Raw genomic sequence first — 15,937 nt, 5'->3', positions numbered from 1 at the left:
GTTTTGATTTGTATTTCTTTCATGATCAGTGATGTTGGGCAACTTCTCATATACGTGTTTGCTATTTTTATTTGTATTCTTTTATTTACTCATCTTATTTATATATTTATTTTCATTTTTAATTTTTGTAGTTATATAGTAGGTGTGTGTATTTATGGGACATATGATATGTTCAGATACAGCCAAGCAAAATGAAATAATTACATCATGAAGATGTGGTGTATCCATCTCCTCAAACATTTATTGTTTCTGTTACAAACAATTCAATTACACTCTTTTAGTTATTTTTAAATGTACAATTAATTTATAATTGACTACAGTCACTCTGTTGTGCAATCAAATAGTATGTCTTATTCATTCTATTTTTTGTTCCCCTTAATCATCCTGACCTGCCCCCAGTCCCCCACTATCCATCCAAGCCTCTAGTAATAATAATTCTACTCTCTATGTCCAAGAGTTACTTTATTTTGATTTTTAGATCCCACAAATAAATGAGAACATGTGATGTTTGTCTTTCTGTGCCTAGATTATTTCACTTAATGTAATGATCTCCAGTTCCATCCACATTGTTGCAAATTCCAAGATCTCATTCATTTTTATGGGTAAATAGTACTTTATTGTGTATGTACCACATTTTCTTTATTCATCTGTCTGTGGATGGATGCTTAGGTTGATTTTGAATCTTAGTTATTGTGAACAGTGCTGCAACAAACATGCAAGTGCAGATATGTCTTCAATACACTGGTTTCTTTCTTTTGGGTATATACCAAGCAGTAGGATTGCTGTACTATATAGTAGTTCAAATTTTAGTTTTTTGAGAAATGTCCAAACCATTCTTCATAGTAGTTGTACTGATATATATTCCCCTCAACAGTGTATGAGGGTTTTCTTTTTTCCACAGTCTCACCAGCATTTGTTATTGCCTATCTTTTGTATATCAGCCATTCCAATTTGGGTGAGATGATATCCCATAATAGTTTTGATTTGCATTTCTCTGATGATTGATGATGTTGCCATTTGTATGTCTTCTTGTGAGAAATATCTTTTCAAATCTTTTGCCCATTTTCAGATCTGATTATTAGATTTGGTCCTATAGAGCTGTTTTAGCTCCTTATTAATCCCTTGTCAGATGGGTAGTTTGCAAATATTTTCTCCCATTCTGTGGGTTGTCTTTTCACTTTTTTATTGTACCCTTTCTTTGCAGAAGCTTTTTAACTTCATGCGATCCCATTTGTACATTTTTGCTTTGGATACCTGTGCTTGTGAGGCATTGCTTAAGAAATTTGTGTCAAAACCAATATCCTGATGAGTTTCCCTGATGTTTTCTTGTAGTAGATTCATAGTTTGAGGTCTTAGATTTAAGTCTATAATCCATTTTGATTTGAGTTTTGTATATGGTGAGAGAAAGGGGTCAACTTTCATTCTTCTGCATATTGATATCCAGTTTTCCCAGCACCATATATTGAAGTGATTATCTTTTCCCCAGTGTTCTTGCCACCTTTGTCAGAAATGAGTTCACTATAGGTGTGCAAATTTGTTTCTGAGTTTTCTGTTCTATTCCATTGGTCTGCATGTCTGTTTTTATGCCATTGCCTGTTGTTTCAGTTACCATAGCTCTTAGTATAATTGGAAATCAGATAATGTGATTCCTCTAGTTTTGTTCTATTTGCTTAAAATAGCTCTGACTATTCTGGGTCTTTTGTGGTTCCATATAAATTTTAGGATTTTTTTTTTATTTCTGTGAAGAATATCATTTGTATTTTGATAGGGGTTGCATTGAATCTATAAAATGCTTTGAGTAGTACAGAGATTTTAACACTATTGATTCTTTCAATCCATGAACATGGAAATTCTTTCCATTTTTTGGTGTCGTCATCAATTTCTTTTTTTTTTTTTTTGAGATGGAGTTTCGCTCTTGTTACCCAGGCTGCAGTGCAATGGCGCATCTCGGCTCATCGCAACCTCCGCCTCCTGGGTTCAGGCAATTCTCCTGCCTCAGCCTCCTGAGTAGCTGTGATTACAGGCACGCACCACCATGCCCAGCTAATTTTTTGTATTTATAGTACAGACGGGGTTTCACCATGTTGACCAGGATGGTCTTGATCTCTTGACCTCGTGATCCACCCACCTTGGCCTCCCAAAGTGCTGGGATTACAGGTGTGAGCCACCGCACCCGGCCTGTCATCAATTTCTTTGATCACTGTTTTATAGTTTTTATTTTAGAGATCATTCACTTCTTTGGTTAACTTATGTGTGCAATATTATTTGTGGCCTTCAAAAGTGAGATTACTTTTCTGATTTCTTTTTCAGATTGTTCGCTGTTGGCATATAGAAATGCTATTGATTTTTGTTTTGTATCCTGCAACTTTAACTGAATTTCTTTATTAATTGTAATAGTTTTTTTGGTGGAGTCTTTATGCTTTTCCAAATATAAGATTATATCATCTGCAAACAAGGATAATTTGATTTTTTCCTTTCCAAATTGTGTGCCTTTTATTTCATTCTCTTGTCTGATTGCTCTAGCTAGGACTTCCAGTACTATCTCAAAAAACAGTGGTGAAAGTCAGCATCTGTGTCATGTTCCAGATCTTAGAAGAAAAGCTTTTAGTTTTTTACCCACTCAGTATGATACTAGCTGTCGTATATGGCTTTTAATTTGTTGGGAGGTATGTTCCTTCTATGTACCCAGTTCTTTGAGGGTTTATATTAAGAAAGGATGTTAAATTTTATCAAATGCTTTTTCAGCATCAATAAAATGATCATATGGGATTTCTTTCTTTATTCTGTGGATAAGATTTATTACATTGATTGATTTGTGTACGTTGATGCATCATTACATCTCAGAGATAAATCCCACTTGGTCATGATGAATGATCTTTATAATGTATTGTTGAACTCTGTTTGATAGTATTTTGATGAGCATTATTGCATAAATATTAATCAAAGATGTTGGCTTATAGTTTTCTTTTTTTGATGTGTTTTCATCTTTTTTCTGCAGTAGGGTAATATTGGCCTCATAAATGTGTTTGGAAGTATTCTTTTCACCTCTATTTTTCATAATAATTTGAGTAGGATTGTTGTTAGTTCTTGTTTACATGTTTGGTAGCATTCAACAGTGAAGCCACTGGATCCTGGACATTTTTTTTTTTTTTTTACTAGGATACTTTTTATTATCATTTTGCTTTTATTACTTTTTATTCATCTGTTCAGGTTTTGGATTTCTTCCAGGTTCAATCTTGGTGGATTGTACATGTCTAGGAATTTGTCCATTTCTTCAAGGTTTTTTAATTTATTGGCATATAGTTGCTCATAATAGCCCACTAATGATCCTTTGAATTTCTGCATTATCAGTTATAAATGTCACCTTTTTCATCTCTGATTTTTTTTCATTTGTATTTTTTTCTTTGTTAGTCTGGATAAAGATTTGTCAATTTTGTTTAAGTTTTCAAAAACTTTTGCACTAATCTTCTGTATTGTTTCCTTCATCTCAATTTTGTTTATTTCTGTTCTGATCTTGATTATTTCTATTCTATTAATTTTGGGTGTTGTTTGTTCTTGACTTTCTAGTTCTTTAAGATGCATCATTAGATTGTTTGTTTAAAGTTTTCCATCTTTTTAGATGTAGGCACTTACAGCTATAAACTTCCCTCTTAGTACTGCTTTTGCAGAGTCCCATAGGGTTTGGTATGCTTTGTTTTCATTATCATTTGTTTCAAGAATGTTCTCAATTTCTTTCTTCATTTTTTATGACCCACTGGTTACTCAGAAGCATATTGTTTAATTTCCATGTGTTTCTATAGTTTCCCAAATTCCTCTTATTGTTTATCTGTAGTTTTATTCCATTGTGGTCAGAGAAGATACTTGATATTATCTTAGATTTTGAATGTTTTAAGACTTGTTTTGTGACCTAACATAAGGTCTGTTTTTGAGAATGATCTATGTGCTGAGGACAAGAATATGTATTCTGCAGCCATTGAATTAAGTGTTATGTAAATATGTCTTAGGTCCATTTGGTCTGTAGTGCAAATTAAGTCTGATGTCTCTGTTGATTTTATATCTGAAATATTTATCCAGTGCTGAAAGTGTGCTGTTAAAGTCTCCAGATATTCTTACTTTGTGGTCTTCTCTTTATTTTTTCTTACTCTCTTGCCTTCATTTTTGTGAAGATAATTTTCTCTGGTGATGTGGTTTAGTTTCTTGTTTTTCAATTTTTCTGTATTCATTGTATGCTTTTTGGTTTTAGGTTACTATGAGGCTGTCAAATACTAACTGATAAGGATTTGTTGCATGTTATTTGTTTCTTTACTCTTGCTGCTTTTAGAATCCTTTCTTTATCTGTGACTTTTGGGAGTTTGCTTATTAAATGTCTAGAGGTAATCTTCTTTGACTTAAATATGGTTGGTGTTCCATAACCTTCTTGTACTTAAATATTGATATCTTTCTATACGTTTGGGATTTTCTCTGTTATTATCCCTTGAATAATCTTTCTACTCCCCTCTCTTTCTCTATCTCCTCTTTAAGACCAATAACTGTTAGATTCATCATTTTGTGTTCTGCTTGATTTTTAACAATTATTTTATCTCTTTATTAAATTTTCTGATTAGATTTTGAATTCCTTCTCTGTGTTATCTTGAATTTCTTTGTTTCCTTGAAACAGCTATTTTGAATTATCTATCTGACAGGTACATATATCTATCACTCCACCCTTGGTCCCTGGTGGTTGATGTAGTTCACTTGATGAGGTCTTGTATTCCTGGATAGTCTTGATGCTTGTGGATATTTATTTATGTCTGAGCACTGAAGAGTTAGGAATTTATTGTAGTCTTCACAATTTGGGCTAGTTGTACTCATCTTTCTTGGGAAGGCTTTTCAAGTATTGAAAAATAATTGAGTGTTGTGATCTAAGTGTTTGGTCACTGCATCTGTATGTGTATTGCATCTGTGTGGGTATTGGGGAGCTCCCCAAGGTCACTAAAGCTGTTTCTCTTGCAGACTTGTAGAGGTAATGCCTTAGTGTCTTCTCTAAGACCCAAGAGATTTCCTTGAATTAACAGGGAGATACTCTTATTCTCTTTCCACCTTTCTCCACAAACAAATGGAGTATCATAGTGCTGAGCTTCCTGGAGCTGCAGGGGGTGCCACAAGCACTCTCATGGCTACCAACACTGAATGCTGTCAGACCTGGGTCTTTCTCTTCAGGGCAGTGGATTTCCTTCTGTCCCAGGGAGGGTCCAGAGATGCCATCCAGGAGCTAAGGCCTAGAATCTGGAACCCCGGGAGCCTATCCAGTGCTCTATTTCACTGTGAAAGAACTTGTACCCACGTTGCAAGACAGTGTCCCATTCATTTTCCTTCTCCTTTCCTCATCCAGGAGGAGTCTATTCCTGTAGCCCCTGCAGTTGGTAATGTACTGTGTGAAGCTAACACAGCACTGGATCTTACCCAGGGTCCACAGTGATTACTGCTTGGCTACAGTTACTTTTCTTAACTTTTGTTTTAGTTTCAGGGGTACATGTACAGATTTGTTACATAGGTAAATTTATGTCATGGGAATTTGGAGTACAGATTATTTTGTCTCCCAGGTACTAGGCGAAGTACTTAATAGGTATTTTTTCTTTTCCTCTGCCTCTTACCACCCTACAGTCTGAAGGAGGCACCAATGTATGTAGTTTCCCTCTTTGTGTTCATGTGTTCATATTGTTTAGCTCCCATTTGTAAGTGAGAACATGTGGTATTTGGTTTTCTGTTCCTGGGTTAGTTTGCTAAGAATAATGGCATCTAGCTCGATCAATGTTGCTACAAAGGACATCATCACATTTTCTTATATGGCTGCATAGTATTCCATGGTGTATGTTTACCACATTTATTTATCCAGTCTATCATTAATGGGCATGCAGGTTAATTCCATGTCTTTGTTATTGTGAATAGTGCTGCAGTGAACATATGCATGCGTGTGTCTTTATAACAGAATGAATTATATTCCTTTGAGTATATTCCCAATAGTGGGATTGCTGGATCAAATGGTATTTCTGCTGTTAGCTCTTTGAGGAATCACCCTATTGCCTTCCACAATGGTTGTACTAATTTACACTCCCACAAACAGTGTATAAACGTTCCTTTTGTCTTCAACCTTCCAGTATTTGTTATCCTTTGACTTTTGATAATAGCAATACTGACTGGTGTGAGATGGTGTCTTATTGTAGTTTTGATTTACATTTCTCTAATACATAGTGATGTTGAACATTTTTTTTTCATTATGTTTCTTAGGCATATATGTGTCTTCTTTTGAAAACTATCTGTCCTTTATCCATATTTTAATGGGGTTGTTTTTTATTTTCTTATAAATTTGTTTAAGTTCCTTGTAGATTCTACGTATTAGACCTTTGTTGGATGCAGCGTGCAAATATTTTCTCCCATTCTGTAGGTTGTTTGTTTATTCTGTTGATAGTTTATTTTGCTATGCAGATGCTCTTTAGTTTTATTAGATCCCATTTGTCAATTTTTGCTTTTGTTGCAATTGTTTTTGGTGTCATCCTCATGAAATCTTTGCCCATGCTGATGTCCTGAATGGTATTGCCGAGGTTATTTTCCAGGGTTTTTATAGTTTAGGGTTTTACATTTAAGTCCTAAATCCATCCTGAGTTGTTCTTTGTGTATGTTGTAAGGAAGGGGTCCCATTTCAGTTTCAGCATATCTCAGTTATCCCAGCACCATTTATTAAAGAGGGCTTCTTTTCCCATTGCTTGTTTTTGTCAGCTTTGTCAAAGATCAGATGGTTGTAGGTGTGTGGCTTTATTTCTCGAATCTCTATTCTGTTCCATTATTCTATGCGTTCTGTTTCTGTACCAGTACCATGCAGTTTTGATTACTCTAGCTCTGTAGTATAGTTTAAAGACATAATGTGATGCCTACAGTGCTGTTCTTTCACTTACTATTGCCTTGGCTATTTGGGCTGTTTTTTTGTTTGTTTCTTTCATATGAGTTTTAGAATAGTTTTTTCAAGTCTGTGAAGAATGTCATTGGTGGTTTGACAGGAATAACATTAAATCTGTAAATTCCTTTGGGCATTATGGCCATTTTAACAATATTGATTCTTCCTATTCATGAGCCTAGAATGTTCTTCTGCTGGTTGTGTCATCTCTGATTTCTTTGAGCATTGTTTTGTAATTCTCGCTGTAGAGATCTCTCACCTCCCTGGTTAGCTGTATTCCTGGGTATTTTATCCTTTTTGCGGCAGTTATAAATGGGATTACATTCCTCCTTTTGTCTCATCTTGGATGTTGTTGGTACATAGGAATGCAAATTTTTTATACATTGATTTTTTTGCCCTAAAATATTACTCAAGTTGTTGATCAGTTCAAGGAGCTTTTGGGCAGAGATGATGGGGTTTTCTAGATATAGAATCATGTCATCTACAAACGGGTAGTTTGACTTCCTCTCTTCCCATTTGGATGCTTTTTGTTTCTTTTTGATTCCTAATTGCTCTGATTGGTCAGAACTTCCCATAGTGTGTTGAATAGGAGTGGTGAAAGAGGATATCCTTATTTTGTACCAGTTTTCAATTGGATTGCTTCCAGCTTTTGCTCATTCAATACGATGTTGGCTGTGGGTTTGTCATAGGCAGCTCTTATTATTTTGAGGTATGTTCCTTCAATGCCTCATTTATTGAGGGTTCTTAGCATGAAACAATGTTGAATTTTATCAAAAGGCTTTTCTGCATCTGTTGAGATAATCATATGGCTTTTGTCTTTAGGACTGTTTATGTGCTGAATCACATTTATTGATTTGCATATCTTGAACCAAACCTGCATCCCAGGGATAAGCCTACTTGATCAGGGAAAATTAGCTTTTTGAGGTGCTTCTGGATTTGGTTTGCTAGTATTTTGCTGAGAATTTTTACTTCAATGTCCATCAAGGATATTGGCCTGAAATTTTCTTTCTTTGTTGTGTCTCTGTTAGGTTTTGGTATTGGGATAATGCTGGCCTCATAGAATGAGTTGGGAAGAATTCCCTCCTTCTCAATTTTTTGGAATAGTTTCAGTAGGAAAGATACCAGCTCTTCTTTGTTCATCTGGTAGAATTCAGCTGTGAATGTATTTGGTACGGTGCTTTTTTGGGTTGGTATGTATTTTATTATTGATTCAATTTTGCAACTTGTTATTGCTCCATTCAGGGATTCAGTTTATTTCTGTTTCAGTTATGGGAGTTGTATGTGTTTAGTAATTCATCCATTTCTACTAGATTTTCTAGTTTGTGTTCATAGCAGTGTTCATAGTAGTCTCTGATGGTGTTTTGTATTTCTGTGGGGTCATTGGTGATGTCTTTTTTGTCATTTCTGATTGTGTTTATTTGGATCGTCTTTCTTTTCTTCTTTATTAGGCTAGCTAGTGGTCTATATTGTTAATTTTTTTCAAACAGAAAAGTCCTGGAGTTGTTTATCTTTTGCATGGTTTTTCTTATCTCAAGTTCCTTCTGTTTAGCTCTGATTTTGGTCGTTTCTTGTCTTCTACTAGATTTGGGGTTGGCTTGTTCTTGCTTCTGTAGTTCTTCTAGTTGTAATGTTGGGTTATAAATTTGAGATCTTTCTGAATTTTGTATGTGGGTTTAGTACTGTAAATTTCCCTCTTAACACTGACTAAACTCTGTCCATGAAATTCTGGAATGTTGTATCTTTGTTCTCTTTACTTTCAAAGAATTACTTGATTTCTGACTTAATTTTATTATTTACTCAAAAGTCATTCAGAAGCAAGTTATTTGATTTCCATGTAATTTCATGGTTTTGAGTGATTTTCTTAATATTAATTTCTATTGTTTTTATGCTGTGGTCCAAGAGCATAGTTGGTATGATTTCAGATTTTTTTGTTTGCATTTTCTAAGGATTGTTTTATGTCCAATTGTGTGGTTGATTTCAGAGTATGTGCCATGTGCATGTGAGAAAAATGCATATTCTATTGTTTTGTGTGGAGAGTTCTGTAGATATCTATTATGTCTATTTGGTGAAATATTGAGTTGAGATTCAGGTCCTGAATATATTTGTTTAATTTTCTGCACTGGTGATCTGTCTTAATATCGTCAGTGGCATGTTGAAGTCTCCCACTATTGTTGTGTGAAAATCTAAATGTCTTCATAGGTCTCTGAACTTCTTTTAATGAACTTAGGTACCTCTGTGTAGGGTGCACGTGTATTTAGGATAGCTAGATCTTCTTGTTGAATCAATTTATTTACCATTGTGTAATGCCCTTCTTTGTCTTTTCTGATCTTTGTTGGTTGAAAATATGTTTTGTCTGAAGTTAGAATTGCAACCCCTGCTTTTTTCTGTTTTCTATTTGCTTGGTAGATTTTTCTCCATCCATTTATTTTGAGCCTATAGATTTCATTGCATGTGAGATGGATAGGTCTCATGAAAATGGCATACCATTGAGTCTTGCTTCTTTATCCAGCTTGTCACTCTGTGCCTTGTAGTTGGGGCAATTAGCCCATTCACATTCTAGATTAATATTGATATTTGTGGACTCGATCTTGCCATTATGTTGTTAGCTGGTTATTATGCAGACTTGTTTGTGTGGTTGCTTTATAGTGTCAATGGTCTATGTACTTAAGTTTTGTTTGTTCTTTTTTCTTGGATTTTGTCTGACTTTTATTTCATAAAGGCAGTCTTTGAGCTCTGATATTCTTTTCTCAGTTTGGTCTAGTCTGGTATTAACATTTGTGGTTTCTTTATGAAATTCTTGTAGTGTGGTTTTCAGCTCTATTAGATCAGTTTGGTTCTTTTTTATTTTGGCGATTTCATCTATCAACTCTGGTATCATTTAATTGTGGTTCTTAGATTCCTTGGATTGGATTTGATGTTCTCCTGAATCTCTATGATCATCATTCCTATTCACATTCTGTATTCTATGTCTGTCATTTCACCGATTTTAGCCTGGTTAAGAACCCTTGCTGGGGAACTGCTGCATTCATTTCAGTGAAAGAAGATACTCTAGGCTTCTTAGTTGCCAGCATTCTTGCAGTGATTCTTTTTTTATCTGTGGATGGGTGTTCCTTTAACTGCAGTGTAAATTGAGTGCAGGCAGTAGACTTATTTTCTGGATGTTTTCACAAGACTAAGGCTTTGTGCAGGGTCTTTATATGTAGTTGAATTCTTGTCCTAGGTTTTTCAGAGGACGGGCATATTAGCAAAATATTTTTGGTGTTGAAGTTTTGGGCTGTGATCCAGTAGGTGGCACTTAAGGGTAATGTCCAGTAGGTAGGCTCTTGCTCAGTCCTGTGGCTTCTCTGTATTTCCTCACAATTGCAGCTATGCTACCTCTGAGTGCTCTGAAAGTGTTGGCTCCTCTTTCACTCCAGTGCTGGTTGCAGATCTTCGGTTGGCACTCCCGGGCAATCTCAGGTTTTATATTCCTTCCCAGTTTGGAGGCAGTAGAGGAGGAGACCTTAGCAGTGGCAGTGGCAGAGAGTCTTTCACTTGGGGTTACACCCTGGAGATATGCAGAGCTGCTATTAATCAGGATGAGGCAGCTGTGCTCTGGGCCCAAGACGGAGGGGTCCTGCCTGGTGACAAATGGGATGCAGGGTGAGTGGGACACTGGGAAGACAGACTTGCCTACTCTCCTTAGGATGATTGCAGCTTGCTGGGCATATGGATAAAGCACTCATGGTTTTTGTTCGTTCTCCAGTCTGAGAGCAGCAAGGGTAGTACCACTGCAGTGGCAGTGGCAGTGGCAGTGGCAGTGGCAGAGGGGCTTTTGGTTGCCTCTGGGAGCTCCACCTTTGAGAAACATGGAGCCCATGCTACTGAGAATGTTCAGCCCGTGGGTGGGACAGCTGCACTGATGGCCTGAGCTGGGGACTCCCCTTGTTGGTGAGTGGGGGTTCAAAGGTTCACAGTGAAGAGAGACTTAACTCACCTCTGTATGGTGGCTGTGGTGTGCTAAAAGCCTAGGTGAAGCCCTCAGGATCTTTGTTTCTTCCCCAGACCAGGGCAGCAGGGGTAGAACCACTGCTGTGGCAGTGGCAGAAGGGCTGTTGGTTCCCTCTGGAAGCCTATCCCCGGGGAAACTCAGAGACACTACCAGTGGGTGTGCTTAGCCATTGGTGAGGCGGCTGATCTGAAGTCCTGAGCTGGGGGCCCTGCCTGGTGAAGAGTCGGGGTTCCCAACCTGACTCAGAGGGAGGAGAGAATGGACTCTTTTCCATATAGTGGCTGCCATGTCCTGGATGTGCCAGCATCCAGAGGGAGGAGAGAATGTGCCAGCATCCAGCTCAGAGGGAGGAGAGAATGGACTCTTTTCCATATAGTGGCTGCCATGTCCTGGATGTGCCAGCATAGCGACCAGGTTCTTTGCTCCTTCCCTATTCTGTGGGCAGTTAGGGCAGTATCACTGCAGCTGCAATGGAGGAGGGGTTGTGGGTTGACTCTGGGATTTCCTCAGATAAATGCAGCGCTGCCTCTGAGGTTGGGGAAGGGTCCTTGTGCTGGAGTCAGGAGGCATCACTCAGTGAGGAAAAATGGAAATGGGGGCTGATTTAAAAAACAGTCTGGCAGCTTTTCTGTGGGGTGGCTGCACTGTGCTGGGGCTCTGCACCAGTCCCTAGTCGCCACGTACTTTTCAGAGCTTTAAGGAAACAATAGCAAGGGCTGAGAGACAGCAAAGATGGCAGCCCATCCTTCCTTCTAAGACTCCATCCCAGGGAAGTGCAGGGCTGCTATGGGACCAAGAGTCCTGGCAGGGGATGGCTGGAATCCCAGGCCAGTAGGTCTTATCTTGCGAGATGCATTGGAAGCAAGGCCTACAGACTGTCAATGCTCAGCTTCCTGGATTTGGTTCCTTTCCTGGAGACATGTGAGGGAGCCTAACCACCATCTTTGCCAGAGCTGCAGCCACTAATGCTGGGATGCCAAAGAATCCAAGGCTCCTGGGACTCTGTGTGTGCTTGACTGGTGTCGCTTCTCTGACTCCATGTAGCTCTCCACATCAGTCTGAAAGCCCCAGCGGGGTGAGTTCACAAGAGGATCTCCTGAGCCTAGTGTTGCAAAGATACATAGAAAAAGTATGGATCCCCAAGGTCTCTCACTCACTCACTGTTTCACTGCCACTTCCAGGTGAGGGTTGTCCTGTCTTGCTCCTCCTTGTTCTCCATGGGCCAGGTTTATTTTTGATGAGTCCCAATGTGTACACCTGGATGTTTCAGTTGAAGATGTAGTATTTATTCACCACATTTTCTTTTCTCTGTGAGAGTGGAACACACTAGCTGCTTCTAGTCAGTTATCTTGATACTTTTCTTGATGTTTATTCAGTGTCCAAACATTCTTTAGTCAGCACGTGATGAATTCTGCCAGGACTGGGTCCTTTCCATAAAGGCAGTGGATTCCCATGTCTGGAAATGTTGTCTGGGAGCTAGAGCTTCAAGACTGTGCGAGGTGCTCTGTTCTACTGTGGCTGAGTTGGTATCCAAGTTGCAAGACAAAGTCACCTTTTTTTTTGAGATAGAGTCTCACTCTGGTGCCCAGACTGGAGTGCAGTGGCTTGATCTCAGCTCACTGCAACCTCCACCTCTTGGGTTCAAGTGATTCTCCTACTTCTGCCTCCCGAATAGCTGGGACTACAGGCGTGTGCCACCACACCCAGCTAATTTTTGTATTTTTAGTAGAGATGAATTTTCACTATGTTGGCCAGGTTGGTCTCAAACTCCTGACCTCAAGTGATCCACCCGCCTTATCCTCCCAAAGTGCTAAGATTACAGGCATGAGCCACCATGCTCAGCTGACAAAGTCCTCTTTACCCTTGTTTCTCCCCTCCTCAAACAGAAAGAAGGAGTCTGTCCTGGAGCTGTGAGCTGGGCTGCCTGGGTCTGGGGGAGGAGTGATGCAAGCACTCCCTTGGCCACTCCCACTGGTACCTCACTAGGTCACATACACACCAAGTCTGCTAGCTCCAAGCCCAGCACAGCACCAGGACCTTCCTAGGAATTGCAGTCTTTGTGGCCTAGACTACCTTTTGGATTCTAAAGCACTTTAGCCTGTGGTGGTAGAACTAAGGCTTGGTTCTTGCTGCTGTGATGGACAATTCCTCTATGCCTAGGGCAGGTTTAAATGCTCCCCCTGTAGGTGCCAGTTGAATTCTGCATAGTGTTGCTTTCTACTATGACAGGGCAGCACTGATTTCCAAAGCAAAGTTCCACAATCACTGTGCTTTTTTTCCCTCAGTCACACAGATTTTCTCTCTGCACCACCTGGCTGCTGCTGGGGGATGAGGAAGGGGTGGTACAGGCAATTCAAACTATCTTTCCTACCTTGTTTAGTGTCTCTTTCTTTGATGTGATGGTAAAAGCAAGTATTGTAATTACTCACCTGATTTTTGGTTCTTTTGAAGGCGCTTTCTTGTGCAGATAGTTGTTCTATTTGGTGTTCCTATGGGGAGGAAGATTACTGGTGGTTTCTATTAAAACATGTTTTTGTGATTGAGAGGCTGCAGTGAAGAGAAGATGGAGACAATACTGGAGCAGCAGCAGCGCTATCATGAAGAGAAGGAACGGCTTATGGAGTCATGGCCAAAGAGATGCTCACTAAGAAGTCCATGCTCTGGGACCAGATCAATTCTGATCACCTCATTTGGGCCAAACAAGATAGGTATGTGGAGGTCAGTGGGAACCTGAGGGATTTGTATGATGGTAAGGGTGGATTACGAAAGGAGGAGCTGAATGCCATTTCAGGACCCAATGAGTTTGCTGAATTCTATAATAGACTCAAGTAAATAAAGGAATTCCACTGGGAGCACCCAAATGCGATCTGTGTGCCAATGTCAGTGGAATTTGAGGAACTCCCGAAGACTTGAGAGAATCCAAGTGAAGAGGCACAAAACTTGGTGGAGTTCACAGATGAAGGGGGATATGGTCATTACCTAGATCTCCATGACTGTTACCTCAAGTATATTAACCTGAAGGCATCTGAGAAGCTGTTCATCTTTGACCAATTGCTTGACATTCCTAAAGAAAGGAAGAATGCAGAATATAGGAGCGTGTTCCTCTGTAGATACCTAGAGATGCTGCTTGAGTACCTTCAGGATTACACAGATAGAGTGAAGCCTCTCCAAGATCAGAATGAACTTTTTGGGAAGATTCAGGCTGAGTTTGAGAAGAAATGGGAGGACAGGACCTTTCCTTGTTGGCCGAAAGAGACAAGCAGTGCTCTGACCCATGCTGGAGCCCATCTTGACCTCTCCGCATTCTCCTCCTGAGAGGAGTTGGCCTCTCTGGGTTTGGACAGATTGAAATCTGGTCTCTTAGCTTTAGACTTTAAATGTGGCAGGACTCTAGAAGAGCGAGCCCAGAGACTATTCAGCACCAAAGGAAAGTCCCTGGAGTCACTTGATAACTCTTTGCCAAAAATCCCAAGTCAAAGGGCACCAAGCGAGACACCGAGAGGAACGAAGACATTGCTTTTCTAGAAGTCCAAATCTATGAATATGTAGAGATTCTGGGGGAACAGCGACATGTCACTCATGAAAATGTACAATACAAGCAAGCAAGGACAGCAGAAGAGCGAGAAGAGGAGGAAGAAGAGCAGATTAGTGAGAGTGAGAGTGAAGATGAAGAGAACGAGATCATTTACAACCCCAAAAACTGCCACTTGGCTGGGATGGCAAACCCATTCCCTACTGGCTATATAAGCTTCATGGCCTAAATATCAACTACAACTGTGAGATTTGTTGAAACTGCACCTACTGAGGGCCCAAAGCCTTCCAGCGACACTTTGCTGAATGGCGTCATGCTCATAGCATGAGGTGTTTTGGAATCCCAAACACTGCTCACTTTGCTAATGTGGCACAGATTGAAGATGCTGTCTCCTTGTGGCCCAAACTGAAATTGCAGAAGGCTTCAGAATTATGGCAGCCTGACACTGAGGAAGAATATGAAGACTCAGTGGGAATGTTGTGAATAATAAGACATGTGAGGATCTGAAAAGACAAGGACTGCTTTAGTGTTCAGGGATGTAGCTCAGCTTTTGGGCTAGTCCAGGCTTCCCTGAGATCTGCTTTTTCTGTTTCTCCCAACCAAATCCTCTTAAAGACCCTTTGCTACGTAGTCCCATGGTCTATCTAGCATGCATCTTGTAGAAACAAGGCATGCTGGCAGATTGCAGGGTTGGGGTGTATTTTATCTGTTTTATATTTAAAAAGATTCTGCCAGACAATAAAAAAATTTTAAAAAAACGTGTTTTTCTGTCTCCTCCCCATATCCCATAAGTTTTAGTATGTTATGTTTTTGGTTTTGTGTGTCTCAAGATTTTTCTCATTTCTCTTGTAATTTCTTCTTTGACTCATTGATTATATAAGAGTATGTTGTTTAATTTCCACATATTTGTGAGTTTCCAGTTTTTAAATGACTGTTGATTTCTAGTTTAATTCTGTTGTGGTCAGAAAAGACACTTGGTAGGATTTCAATCTTTTAAAATTTGTTAAGACTTCATTTGTAAGCTAATCTTCTCTAGAGAATGTTCTGTGTGCACTTGAGAAGAATGTATATTCTGCTCCTGCTGGAAAGAGTTCTGTATGTCTATTAGGTACCATTGGTCTATAGAGTTGTTCAAGTCTCATGTTTCCTTATTGATCTTCGATCCAGTTTTCTATTCATTTTTGAAAGTGATGTATTAAAGTCTCCTATTGCTGTGTTACTCTTCATTTCTTCCTTCAATTCTGCCAATGTTTTCTTCAAATATTTGAGTGGTCTTCTTTTAGGTGCAAATGTATATATGTTATATTTGCCTGGTGAGTAAGCACTTTATCATTATACAATATCCTTTATCTCTTGTGATAATTTTTAAGTCTATTTTGTCTGATATAAATGGGGCCACCCTTGATTTCTTTTGTTACAATTTTTATGGAATATCTTTTCCCATCCTTTCACTTTCACCCTAGGTCTGTTTTGACGCCTAAGG

The 15,937-nt window shown here is 39.1% G+C and overlaps 1 pseudogene; it reads left to right on the top strand.

Moving 5' to 3' along the window:
• The first annotated feature begins 13,485 nt into the window (after positions 1-13,485).
• Positions 13,486-14,981, top strand: LOC105716933 (splicing factor 3A subunit 3-like; annotated as a pseudogene).
• Positions 14,982-15,937: the final 956 nt, after the last annotated feature.

This window comes from Aotus nancymaae, unplaced genomic scaffold (genome assembly GCF_030222135.1).
Source record: "Aotus nancymaae isolate 86718 unplaced genomic scaffold, 86718_ANA_hifiasm-v0.15.2.pri h1tg000004l, whole genome shotgun sequence".
NCBI lineage: Eukaryota > Metazoa > Chordata > Mammalia > Primates > Aotidae > Aotus > Aotus nancymaae.
Note: the sequence above shows the minus strand (reverse complement) of the source record. Positions and strands in the feature narration are given on the sequence as shown.